Raw genomic sequence first — 15,067 nt, forward strand, 5'->3', positions numbered from 1 at the left:
GATAATAGTGGAAAACCATTTGCATCAACTAAGGAAACATTATAATAAATCAGACACCATGATAAATTATCTTAATGCTTGGCACTAACAGGTATTAACTGACTCTCAATTATTGTCATTTAGCAACAGCTACAGGGCTAAAGAAGGCTTCGGTGTTTTGTTATGAAAATGTAAATTAATGACCAATCTCAGCTGCTCCAGAGATAAAAAATCTTTGAATTCAGGCACCTTTGCAAATACAAAATTGATTAAAATTGATTTCTGACATTACAAAATGTCAGAAAACCTTAAAAGACAACAATAAAAATAATCATCTTTATTGTCACAAATGTATAAATTTGCCTTTGGCATCACAGTAAATCACAATACATACAATAATACACAACACAACATGTACAGTACAGACAACAATAACAGACATAGTTTCAGTGTGAATAGTGTTGAGCAAAGTTTATGTATTTGGTATGGAAGATACAATTTGTCGGGGTTTTTGTTTTACCTGCGTTTTATATATACATCCCAGTTATTTCTGTTCTTTCCCAATAATTTTACTGGCCATGTTTGTAATTCTGGACAGTCTATTTTTGTTCTTACCCTCCAGGTGCCCATACCATGTACACATATTAAAAGTTAAAACACTTTCAACAAGACTTCTGTTAACAGTTTCTAAAATGTTTTTACTTATATTGGATGAATCCAATTTCCTGATTAGATACAAGCGCTGCATTGCTTTTTTAAAAAATGTATTCTGTGTTGGCAGTAAAACTTAAAGTGCAATCAAAAAAGGTTCGCTAATATTTAAACTCCTCTACTGCTTCAACAGGCTGATCATTAATCAAAAGGAGTGAAAAATAATGACAGACACTGTGGTAACCAGCTCCTTAGTCTTACTTTTGTTAAAAAAGGCTACTGTCTTCACACTACTTAGTAAGCTCACCGATATGGTGGAAATATGCAGACTGATTAACTGTGTCCCCTGTCTGCATAAGACCGACTAGTACCAGGTCATCAGCATATTTATACAATTGGCTGGTTGAATTCATAATTTGCATTTCATTAGTGTATAGGGAAAACTAAACAGGTGAGAGCACACAGCCCTGAGGTGCTCCTGTAGTCAGGGTAACTGTATCAGAGGTAATATCACTGCACCTCACTCTTTGTGGTCGATCTGTGAGGAACTCTTTAATCCGCTGTATCATGTGGCTGTTGGTGTTAATGTCACAAAGCCTTTTAATCGGAGTATATTTCTGCATAAAATTAAAAGCTGAACTTAAATCTATAAAAAATCTGGCATAACTCTTATTCTGCTGTAGATGTTTACTAACAGTATTCATCGGTGTCTATGTTGTACCTCGGCCCTTCTTGTATGCAAACTGAAATGGGTCAAACCCTTCTTCAGCCGCACTCTTCTCAATCTCTCGCAGACTCCTCCTCTTGGACCACTTTTCTTTATTTTTGTTCTTGGTGTTTTTGACTTGAGCTTGAAGCGTCAACATCTTATCTCTCGTATAGGTAAATGTGGCGTCATGTCCACTGGTTGAGACGCCACTCGCTAAAAAAGGCAGCAGCATGATGTAAATCGTAATCCAAACATTGTGAAGTGCCATATTCAAAAGCTGATTGCTCCGTTATTTTCAAGAGGTTAGACACATCGACTAGGCAAGATTAAAAGATTACATTAAAAGCTTAAGATTAAAAATATACAAACAAACAAACCGCTGACGTTAGGCACTGGGTCAGCAGTCGCACCCTGTAAGTATTATAGTGTAATGTAGTAGCTCTGTAAAACACACTAATTCAATGAAGCTCATGTTAATATACAGTCAATTGTTTCCACATTATATCATTTTACTTTGTGACTGGCAATAGTATTTAATGTAGCAATATGTGGCCTCTGTGTACTTCTGTAAGTTGCCTTATTTTTCCTTTAAATTACCCTGTAAAACCATTTGCCACGTCTGTTTAAATAGAAGATAATATGTTCATAGATAAATAGATACATGAAAAGAAAAACTTGAAGAATTGTATGACATGATATATGCATCTCATCTCTAAGACTGTTAAATCTTTAACGAATACACACACATATACACACACACACACACACACACACACACGCACACACACACACACACACACACACACACACACACACACACACACAGACACACTATGCAGATGCAGATTGCATTGGGGAACCTTGGAGGGCAACATATGATGGCCTGAGGCGGTGTCTCTGTGGTTGAGGCATCAGTCACTTCCCTCAGGGCTGTCAATGAAAATATAAACAAACAGCATTCCCACTCTGCAGGGAAGCATTCAAGAACATAATTCAACAAATATGCAACATAAAATGTTAACAATAATAAAACTGGTACTTTAATATTGGTTTAAGTTGGACATTGCTCACACAATGGCTCTCAAAAACATGGGGTGGGGTGGAGAAGTGTTGCAAGCGGCTAAAACTGGGACTGAAGTTCAATGGATGTATTTGATGTTTTAAAATTTAATGTCTTAAAGAATTAAGAGTGAAAGAGAAACAAGAGTGCTCTCATGCTAGCCAAGCCTACCAAGATCCAGTTTATCAAGATTTAATCTGGTAGCAAGACAACATGTAAAGCACAAGATGGACAGATCTGCAGAAAACAAAAACAGGTGATGCTCATAGCTAAAATATTAAGGAGCTCATCTTTTGCTTTTGGATGCACTGTGAGTATCGTGTCTAAAGAAGGTGAAAAAAGTTTGTGTGTTTGTTTTACCCGAAACGTTTATGGATGATAAAAAATTGTATTGGTTTAGTAAGGTTAGATGAGATGATCAATACTACTCTGTTATATGTACGCTAAATATGCAGCTACAGTACAGCCAGCAGCCTGTTAGCTTAGCTTGGAGTCCTGTTGTCAAAGTGAGGTTAACAGGCAGCCGTCAGAGACCCTCAGAAGTCACTGCGCTGGCTAAGAATAGTCCAACACCTAACCCCCTGTAAAAATGTTGAACCAATCCTATAAATTCTGAGCCAGTCTGCTATTCCTCTGACGTCTTACTGAGATGAGTAAGGAAACATCTCTGGATGGGGGCTGCAAGCTGACAACAGTATGTTTCCATCATAGCCTGTCATAACAGCCAATCCAGTACACCACACACACAGAAACACAAATACGTGCGCTGTACATACGCTGTACATACATAACGATCTGACACAATCTTATACGTATCTCAGAGAATGTATCAACGTGCAGGCACATACTGTAGATACGCACATATACACACACTTACACCTGACCCAAGTCCTTCATCTCTCAGTGATATAGAGCACCTGAACTTTTTTCTAGGCATGATAGATGGATGGCAGAATATCCCTGAGGGACTGGTGATTAAACAGGAAGTAGAGAGAGTCACTGAGCGGACCAGGAGCTGGCTGACCCCTCCTTCTCAGCAGCTCACTGATCTGCTGCTACAGAGACTACAAGAGAGAAGGGAAAGAATGAAAGGGAGCCATAGATTATCAATAAAGTCAATACGGCATTGTGTTACATGTGCCCTCTGACCTAAGCAGGGTTACTAGCTCTGATATCCTTATTGTGATATCTGCACATAGGATCCAACAGGACTATTGGAGGAGACGGTTTTATTGCATCTGTATTCAACAGCTACTGTAGATGTTTCGTGCTTATTAGAGGTTTTTTAAGTTCAATAATGTTCTGATTCGAGTGATTGAGAATGATTAACTAGCTTACCACTGAACCGTATCACATGCTGATCATGTGATACCCTAATTTCTGTTTCAAGTCTCAAATGAGATGTGTATGTGTGTGTGTATAAGTGCTTGATTTTTGTTTTATTTTGATATATTTCATTTGATGTGTCATTTATATGATGCTCTCATATTGCTATGCAGATTATTCAAAAATGATCTTGCAGTCACTTTATCAAAGCATTATCTCCTCATACCTAATTATCATTCTAGTCACAGTCAATGGAAAGCTTGTTTCAACATATACCATATCACCAGTGCTCCTATACAGTAATGCCACTGAGCTGAAATCTGTCTTAGACCTGCTACTTTAATTCATCTCCAGCATTCCATGTTTAATTTTTAGCCTTGGCTGCCCACAGGGACTTTAACCCTTTCTGCTGTCTCATTTTAATCGGATGCTTTTTTGTTAAATGTTTAACTTAAATTGGGAGCCTCATAAATATTCCAAATCACTCGTCCTGTGTTTGATGAGGAAATGAGCCTCGTACCCGCCGTGATTCCCCAGGCAGGCGGGCAGGCTGGAGAAAAAAAAAAAAAAAAAGCCTACAACTTAACTCTCGGAACCAGACCTGTGCGCCGCTCTGACAGCCTACATTAGCAAGCAGCAAATTGTTTTAACAATGTGAGGGCGGCCTTTGTGTCGAGATAATGATGATATCTCTTTTTCTGTGGCGCTACATGCTACTGAGGTAATCATAAAGGTCTCTACAGTCATCACTGCCTGAGAGCACCTTTTATGGTCTAAAGGGACAACAGCTTGTGCTGAATATGAATCTCACTCCTCTTACATAGATTCTACATGTAACATTTCAGTTGATGTTGTAGCATGTTCTCAGGCAAATTTTGACATCTGTTGAAGTGAATTAGAAAAAGAAATGACAGTGATATTGATACAGTTTTCTAAGACTAACACTAGTGCACAGATATAGTTAATATTGTAGCTCCCCAGCAAAGGTCAAGCAGCTCTGACCTTTGAGTTAGTCAGATAGGCCAGGGCCTGTTTCAGAGTTTCTCTCTCTTTCTGTCTGTCTTTCCCTCCCATGGCTCTGTGGTCATTAATCTTCCACACAGGTGCTGAGGACTCCTGACCCTCTGCTCCACTTCCTCCATTAGCACCATGACAGCTCGACTGTAAGGTTCATATACCCAACCGTATTTTCCACCCCTCTTTCTCCCACAACACTTCAACTGGTCTGGGAACTGAAAATCCACTGTGTCCCCTTCACTCCCCAAAAGTTCAATTACATTTGTTTGAGTGCCGCTTTATCATCCAGTCACAGCATTACAGTAAGCGATTCGGATGCAAAAAACTGAATATTTTTGTCTCGATTTATGTAAAGTTATAGTTCAACAACTGTGTCGATACAAATCATGGAAATATAGGGTGTGAAAAAAGAGGGGGAAATAATGCTGATATATTCAATACTTTTTTGTATATGTAATACATTTGCAGTAGAATATATCTAAATCATAGCCAGGACTCATACAGTGATGTTGTATTTCCTTTTGTCCAAAGTGACTTACAGTAAGTGCAGTCAGCCACCTCAGGAACAAGAGCCAGATATCATAAAAAAATAAAAAATATGGAAAAATAACATTTACTTATGCCTAAGTGAAGGTTTTAGCATATTAAACAGTTTCTTGAGCATAAATATAGAAGCAAAATGTACCTTAAGTATCTTAAGTACTCATTATGTGTCACAATGGATCCTGTCAGTGTTGTATTATTATTATAAATGATGACATTATTGGGTTATTATTACTGATGCATACTGTAAATGTATTAGAGGCATTTTAATATTCTGGCTGGTCGAGGTAAAGCTCATTTGAAATATACTGTTTATTTTTACAATGCTTTGTATTCCATAAAATGATAAAACGATTCATATTAAACATAAAATCTTAATCTGCAAATTAAGAAGTAACAGCTGCCAAATCAATGTAGTGGAATAAAAAGTACAATATTATTTTGTAAAATGTAGTGAAGCATAAAGTAGCAGAAAAGGGAAATACTCAGATAAATACAAGTCAACTCAAGTGCAATACTTCAGTAAATACTTGACATTCTACTGAGTCTGTTTCAAACAAACAACTGGTAGCAGCTGTACTTTATTGTACCAGTTTAATGATAATGTGACAAGACCATGACAAAATTTGTCAACTCGAGAACAATATTCCCGCTCTCTTTTTTGTGGAGTCTCTTGTTTTCATCAGTGCGTCTCTGGATATGTCCCAGTCAGAGTTGTGAATCTGTGCCATGTTCTGGGGTCACAACCCCGCTTCTGTGGCCGCCTGCCGCACGGAGCTTCAGTTTCACAGCAGAGGAAGCCCCCCCACACAACAGCTGGACCGACTCGCAGACATTTACACATTCTCACATCACACCCAGACATAACCCTACACTAACACATGCAGGCAGTTGTCTAACATATGCAGCATCTCTGTGCATCCTCTCGCAGGCCACCATACGCCCAGGCCTAAGGCAAAGGAAATCACAAATGTCAGTCAGGATGGGGGAAAGGTTACAGGGAAGCCAAGAGCTCGATACTATTAATTTGCTCCCTGGGGTTCAAGAAATCAACCAGCAGAGTGATCTGACTCCGCTAACTCATGAGATATATCCAAAATACCAGCTCCTCCGGCAATCTGCAGTCATGTATGATAAAGAACTTTGACAAAGATCATCTTCATGACATTGATAGTCAGACTGAGCACAGAGAGGCGGATTACGGCCCCTCCTTTTTATTGATTGTCTGAGTTGATATAATAAATATCTATTAGTGTTATTATTACATCAGTGGACCTCAAACTTTTTCTGCTGTGATCACTTTTGGAAGCAATAAAAAAATATTTCCCATTCCCCAGTAAACCGATATTTGGGAATAACAAGCCAAGTTAAATGTGTTTTCATTAAAATAACATTATCAAGAACATGAGCTGCATGTGTCTTTTGACTATTACATGAGTTACTTAGTTAGAGACTTTGTAGACACAACGAGGCTCTACCTGTAGACTAAATTAGTTTCACTGACAGCTAAACACATTTAGTAAATATCTACGTCTATCTTATACTTCACATGTTTTGTTATCTGATTTTAATCTTACTAAACTGAATTTTAATAGGCTTTTGCTGGCATGAGAGAACTATGTGTTTGTTTATTGTTCCCATATCGATCAGATTAGGTTCATCTGACCTCTGCAGTGCCTTTACTGTATTATTTTATGGTTACATCACTACATCATTAAAAGTAAATGATCAAACTTACAAACAATCCACAGTATAATATCATGAACTGCTACACAGACTGAACAGAAATGCACAAATAATTTTAAAATAATGAATCTGATGTACTCGTACATACATATGTAAAGAGAGCTGCAACGATTAATCGAGTAATCAGTTAGTTGATCGACAGACAGTTAATTGGCAACAATTGTGACTCAATCAACTCAAACTAATCAGTTAATCATTTAGTCATTTTTCAAACAAAACCACCCATCATTTGATGGTTCCAGGTTCTTAAAATTGAGATTACATGGTTGCAAATTAAATATTTTGAGGTTTTGATGGATAAGACGGGACATATCAGGATATCACTTTGTGCTCTAAGATATTGTGATCAGCATTTTTCATTGTTTTCTGATATATTATAGACCAAATGATTAATCGATGATTCAAGAAAATGATCAACAGATTAATTGACAATAAAAATAATCATTGGTTGCATATTTAATGTAAATAATATACATAAAACATAAATATAAAAAAACAAAACATAAAATATACAAAAATGTAAAGGATTTGTTGTGTGAAACAGTGATATGAATACTTCTACAGTCCATGGTGAGTGTCCTTTTGGGCGTGGGTGTGGTGTATGAGGTGTGTGCATATTCCTGGTGGTCCCGTCCAGACGGTGTGTCTGACTTTCAACATGTCTCTCCTCCCCATCTCACCGAGGTCACCTCGTTGGTATCGCAAGCGCAGCAGTCACATTGTGCTTCAATGCAGACAGATTGCTTATAATAACCGTTAGAGACCTTTCATTTTTCCTTGTCAGCAATTTGCAGGATAATTTTGGCACCCTTTAAGGATTCAACTCCCCTAATAAGAGGATAAAAATAAACAAGCTAGTTGTTGAAGCACTATATTGGGATGGCATAATCCTATTTACAAGTCTGAACGCACTCTGGCCAATAAAATCAAACCCCAGCAACATTGTTATATGTGGCAATTTTCACCATTTCTAAAACAAGAAATGACTGAGTGCTAGGCTTTTAGACTGCCAGGATTTACTAAATGGATGAAACGTCACTTTCCAAATTTCATTACTAAAGACCTACACCGAAAAATGCTCAGTCAATTCATGTACCATAACAAATATTAGGTACATTTATTTTTGGTGCAGCCATTGACCACTTTGATAACAGATTACATTATAAGTCTATTTTAATTTACTATATAGCTGTTTAGAAACAAGTTTCAAATTGTGCAGAAGTGGAGCGTATTGATTCCCGCAGTGAGATGCAGACGTGCTGGAGCTTTACTGTTAGCCCTCTCCATCCACAGTGTCACCACAGATCTGACAACGTCTTGACAACCACATCACATACAGTACTGGCTGCTGGCAACACAATTCATTTGTCCTGTTAGTTTGATTTCCATTAAAAGTAGAAGGAAAATGTGGTTTGGCTATGAAAGCTAGATACTCAAAAACATTAAGCGGAACTGAGAGATTAGGTAAATTAATCGAGTGATGAAAAGTTTTGAGAAGAGAATGGTACAAAAAAAAAAGGTGATGTATGAAAACAGAATACAGAGTATTGTAGGGTGAGATAGAAAGAGTCGGGTGAATTAATCAACAGAGGCTGAAGGACAGAGGTTGAAGGAGTAAACTGATGTTGGTTCTGCCTTGAGTGAGACGGACATTTAAAAACATAGCAAGAGATCAATACACTACACACACTCTCTGTTGATAAGATCTATCCATTACTGTCTTCAAACTTGAACACATTTCATTCTGCTTTCTGATTAAAATAACTCATTGCTCAATCAAACATATCAACACCCTTTTACAGAAAGTGTTGTCACCAGTGGAGCAATATTGTGACAACTCTTCTTTACGGGCACGAATTATAATATCAACAGAATATATACACTATATATTAACAATATGCAAGGATAACCTATAAAATGGTGACTCAAAAATAGAGTTCATTCAGGGGCACTGAGCAAGAAAAAAAAGTGACATTAATTCTGGGCCTCTATTTATCCCATTTCCTATACTCTCTTTATGTATCTAATATTTCTAATTTACCACCGTCCAGGAAAAGTGACACAAGAAGCCATAAATTCCCTTCTAATTCCAAATAATTCCGATTACATGGACGAGTAGTTTTCAATCAGAAAGATAATCTGGATGATAGATGGTGGGATAATTGGCTGTCTCTGCCACGTAAATATTGTGTCGTTCTATTAATCTTGCCGAATGAAGTGTCAAGCTGTCACTCATTCGTCAAACTGAATTAGGAAATATAACGAATAAATAAATGCATACGGGTGGCAGTGAATGTGTGTGTTTGCGTGGATGCGAGTTTGTGTCTGTGTGAGAGGGAGGAAGAGATAAGATGAGAGCAGGCGGCTGCAGTGGCCCTGAGTCAAAGTAGGAGACGGGAATGGGAGACTTAGAGAGATGAGTGTGTTTTTTTAAAAAGTGAATGAAAGACAGAGAAAGAGAGTAAAACATAGAAATGTGATGCATATAGACGGAGACAGTACTCTCATTTCTACCTCCCCCTTCAGCGGGTATAAAATCATCTGGAGTATTATACATTTTAAAACATCACTACAATACCCCATACTTAATCTTGCCAAAGACATTTTTATCAGGGCGGATACCCTCAGAATTACATTGTCTTTTCTGTCCCAGGGTCCATATCTGTCACATGTCAAAGGCAGCTCCACTCGCTGAATATTTTACCCAACCATCAGCTGAGATTGTTTTTAGCCTCACAGGGAAATAAACTCATTTAATTTTGCTAAAACACAGTAATATAAGAAATATTTACTTGAGAAATGAAAGCCAAATATATGAAAAAAAACATATTGGCACATATTACAATTAGTATGTAAGAGGACATATTTTTTACATCATTCCAGAGGTGATAAATATCTTATCTACTCTTTAACCCGTAGGACAGGAAGATAAAAAAAATCAAGCAGTGACAACCTCTTAATTTAATTTATAAAGATCATAATTAACGACCTGCAGGCTGCAGGAGACCCCATTTCAGACTGGAGACAGAAAGGGCTTCCGCCATAAGAATAAAAATGAAGTTTTCATTGATTTCTGAATTAAATCTCAAATATCAGTAATTTCACAGAAAAGGTCAACTCTAATGGAGTTCCTCCCTGTTTTTTAATATCTCATATTTCTCTTGAAGGAGCCTACCTGGTGTGACGTGGGCTCGCTAATTGTGGTCGGTTAATTAATGAAACCGTCAGGTGTTTGCAAAGGCAAACAAAGAGCCGGGCTCTCTTAAATCATCCGTGCCCTTCGACATGGTTATTATCCGGTGGCAGGTGAACCCCAGCCTTGACGCATGACAGATTAGATCTTCTCAGAGGATGGGCTGTCCATTTATCTGCCTGATAAACTCAGAGCCTCTCTCCATTTTCAATCATCAGAAAGGAAATGAGATTAACAATCTAATGATGCCAGCACACCCCCACCCCCCCACCCCAACACACATGCACACACAAAACAATACTCATAAGAAAATGTCCATTTATCGCAGCTTTGATTATGAGCAAAGGAAAAGGCATTTTCAGTGATATATGATCAAATTATTATTTATGATATATCAGAAAACAGGGAGCTTTTTTTATTTGATGCAGGAATCCCATTCTCTCAGTTTCCATTCTCCCTGCTCTGCTGTGCCCCTGTTAAATCACACAGCGCAGTGCATGGGTTCACACTGTTCTAGAGAGGTCCGGGCCTGTCATTTCACAGCTCCCATACCTCAGACCTAAATTTACAGTGCAAGGCTTGTGTGTCCCGCTGTACACCCCTTGTGGGTCAGCCCCTCCCCTGCTGTCCCTGACACGCATAGCAAGCATCCTGGCCCTCGTAAAGCTGACATCTTCACTAAACTATGCTAACAAGGCCGTAGTGATTTGTATATGCACAGCCTGGTGGCACGAGGTGTTGGGGGTTGGGGCGGCACAGAAGAAGAGGTGCAACCTAAGGCGGGGCGAGGCGGGGTGAGAGGGTGGGGGGTGGGGGGGGGGGATCACTGGTGGAATCCGCTCAAGTGGTAAGGGGCAGCTAATCAAAGCACCGTCACATGCAAAGGTTGTAGTGTACACAGACAAACATATACGCACCAACAAAAACACATATCCGAGGGTTCACATGGTGTAAGGTGACAGAACAGGGTCCGGTGAGCGGGCCGTGGAACATTTCAGCTCTGTGATTCCTCTCCAGCGCTGGGATTTATAGACTTCAGACTGAATGGCTGGTGCAGGTGCAGAGCACAGACAACTGCTCTGCTCTGCCGATGCAATATATTACTGAGCAACAAACATCAGCCGGGGTGTCAACACGAACAACTCTTATTATTTAAGGCTGTGTCTTTTAAAGGTGATGAGCTTGAATGGCTGCAATCAAGTTTGGGGGTTTGTATGTTGTTCATATTATTTATGAGAACTGAGGGCTTGATGAAGTGAAATCATTTGTTATTGTTATTCACCTCATATAGATCAAGATGAACTACAGAGCGACTTGTATATTCTGAAACATTGCTTCATTTTATGTGTAGATACACTGTTTACAACCCTGTTTTATTTTTAAAGCTGCAAAAAAACAAATAGACACCTACAGCCGCGTACATTAGTTGATCAGTGGAAGTCTCTGTTTGTCATGCCTCTGCTCGTGTCTATTAATACCTGTAGTTGTGGGCTGGAGGACAGGGACCTGTCCACTGCTCACTTGCTGGTGATTGAAGGCCCGGCATGCTCTTTTACTGCCCGACAGGTGAGGCTTATTTGAGGGCATTGATGAGAGCAGCAGCCCAGTCGTGACCCAGCCGCTGCTAATTTGAGAGACTCACAGTTAAAATTATATTACGCTTCATTAAAACGCACTTCTTTTTTATCTGTGTAGGAATGACATTCAGGAGGTGATTGGTTAATAAGATCATTCTGCTGAAACATCCTCAACTTCGAAGTGGGTGTATAGAGTGTTAGTGGCAAACCTCGGTTGAGCAAAGACGCCCGGAAGGCTTGAGGTAATTTGGAAAAGAACAAATTTGCATAAACTTGTCATTATACCATATTTTAGAGCAGAATCAGTAAGTTGCATTTTGCTTCATATTCAATAACCTATTAATTTAAAATGAAAAACTACTTCTTGTGTACACCAAAGTAGCATGCTTTTCTCTATAGCACCTCCACGGTAGTTGTGGAAATGCTAAACTTTGGTGCAATTACAGACTACACATTCATTCTGATGTATGTAGTACTGTATGTAATGGAGAAGTACTGAACTTAAGTACACATTTGAGGTATTTACTGTACGTGAGTATTTCTTGTGAGCTTTTCACAGTGTGATTTAGGTCCAACAGTGCAGTTTTTATGATATTTTATGCTCGTAAAGTATATTTATTTATTGTAAACCAACTGCGAAACAGTTGGAAGATTAGTATATGGTACATATATACAATTAGTTCCCACTGTTCCTCTGATCAGACTGGCAGCCATATAGTCACAGCTTGTTCCTTTTAACCGTTACTACCACGGTACTTACAGTCTTGGCAGGAAGAGAAAGGGAGGCCACCATAACAGATGTTTTGCAGATTCACAACAGTGAACAGAGATGAACTTTGCAGGTACAAGACTTTTGTCCTATGCACCTTCCTATAGTCACATATCATTCATAAATCAAACTGTGATTCCATCACTTATCAGATATATTGTTTTTGTGAAGCCAAATGTGACACAAGTGACAGTTGAATGAATGTCATGTCAAGGTCAAAAGAGGCATGTCACATGTCAGCACACTGCAAAGTATTATAGTCATTTGATATAGTACTAAGAAAAAAAAGATTTTTAAATAAGTCTGGCGGTATAGAAGGGTGGAGATTATTTCACTTGTGTCTAATACATATCAACCTTTTTAGGGATGATCTTTCTATTCTATTGTTATAATGTTCTCATCTGCTTTCTACTGTAGCAAGATTTTGATCTTATCTCTTAAAAATACCAGAAACCTTTGCTTCAGATATCTATTCCTTTTATTCTCTTCATTCTTTTATGAAACATAAACAACATTTTAAGACTTAAGATAACTTATGTAACCATGTTCTTTTCACCTCACTGTCTCTCCAACTGTAAGTCTCTCTTTTTCTGTCCGTCTCCCTCTGGGGTCAGCGAGTAGTGAGTCAGTAGAAGTGAATGAGAGAGTGCCTGATCTCCTGTGAGCGAGGCTGTCAGCGTGGCTCTGAGTGGGCTGTGTGGAGCTTCTGTCAGAGGGTGTCAAATTTCCCCAGTCCACACTGTGGCCCTCTGTCCTGCTCGTGGCTGGGTCTCAATGGGCCCTTTGATGGGCCACCCGAGGCCTTTCATCGTGCACCTTGCCAGGGTGCACGGGGCCTGGGGGGGGGCTTGCGCTGCACAACACCTGGCAGGTATGCAAAACCACGTGCCTGAGCCAAAACAAAAGCCACTCTGTGAAGCGTTTATTGGAAATTAATTTCCTCTCCCTCATCTTTTTGCATTCATAAAACGCAGGACGGAAAAGAACAGGATGATATGGGGCAGCGCTCAAACGGGCAGGAGGTAGAACTGGCAGTAGTTCATAAAGGAAATCACAGGACTCATTGGCTAAGAGTCAGATTAATATCCGATACACCCAATTTAGGTTGTGAAAATTTTTCACATATTAAAAAAATGAAGCTTATTTGTGTGGTCGTGTGCCATGTGATCATTAATGTCTCAGCACAGGAGAGATAATGGAATGTTATATGGAAATAAAACAATTAGCACTGAAGTTGAGAGGTTATCATTTGGGAGCACAAAAATATACATCCGTTTTAAACCACATAATACTAGGAGTGCAGTTTAAATTGGACAGTTCTATCTGTCTCAGGTCTTATCTTACTTGGCCCCCTTCTGTTCCCATACACCTGCCCCTGCCTTCCTCGGCCTGTACTTCCCTTCCTCTCCTTTGCCCCTGCCCCATATACTGTAGGCCCATCCCTGAGATCATCCTCTTCCTCCCTTATCTGCAGTTCAAAGCCTGTTGACTGAATTATCTCCAGACTGTAAGAGAGAAAGGAAACAACTGTCGGCAGCCCTCAGTCAGCCGGAGAGAAACTCTTCTCCGACAGCTGGTTGGTTAACTGGTCTTTACTGCCTAATCCCAAGGTGGAGGGATGGTAGCGGAGAGAAAGCGCAGTGTAAGGACACATCAACGTCTGTGCATGGAGCTCTCCACAGACAAATGGGTTCAGTGTTTCCTCTCGGAGAGAGCAGTGTCATGAGATAGTGGATGTTCGTAGCAAGAGCGGAAGCCAAGGTCTCAGGTTTGAGTGGCCACAGAGAGTGCTTGACTGAGGTGTTGAGAGGAAAGGTGTGGTGGCCAAACCCACAGGAGGACAGAGGGCAGATTTAACTGCTGCGCTGAGGGGGAAGAAAGAGCAAGCGCTGCACTACAGGATGAGTGGAGCCTTTTGAACCCAGAACACCTGTGTTCTCTGATCAAAGGCAATGTCTGTGTGCCATATTGTTTCCATAATCGCAGTTCCTTAAGAGACTCTAAACTCAATTAAGTAAGACGTTTACAAAGAAATATCTTTTCATTCTCATGGTAGTTGTATCTCCACTGACTCACAGTTAGTGCCTGTCTTGGAGGTCCATTTACAAAATTTCTACAGTGTCATAGATCCAAAACGAGACAGTTAAAACCCCATATTTTTAAATATCCTTTTTTCAGTGATTTTACACTGATCTTGCTAGTAGCTCTTATGATTTCAGCTTCAGTTTGAAGGTTTTAAACTCTGCTTCGGGAGTAGTCTTGTTCAAAATGGGCATGTTTAGTGTTGTAGTGGCATTTCACAGTGTTACCACATTGGTCTTGTGCTTCCCTTGGGTGGCTTATTTCTCCGTCCACTCATTCTTCAACATATGATTTTCACTGCTGACCTTTCTTTTCTTTGCACTGGCTTGTTCCGAAAATGCTATTTCACTTTTTCAAACTGAGCTCCTGTCTCTGACAATGAACTTGCTCACTGCAGGCTGAAAGATGACAGGCG

General features: G+C 39.5%; 1 long non-coding RNA gene across 1 annotated transcript in view; it reads left to right on the forward strand.

The window, feature by feature from the left end:
- LOC122998796 overlaps window positions 1–15,067 on the forward strand; it is a 37,457-nt gene that overhangs the window by 13,184 nt on the left and 9,206 nt on the right. The gene's annotated exons all lie outside the window — the stretch shown is intronic.

The sequence above is a fragment of the Thunnus albacares genome, chromosome 15 (genome assembly GCF_914725855.1).
Source record: "Thunnus albacares chromosome 15, fThuAlb1.1, whole genome shotgun sequence".
In the NCBI taxonomy this organism is placed as follows: Eukaryota; Metazoa; Chordata; class Actinopteri; order Scombriformes; family Scombridae; genus Thunnus; species Thunnus albacares.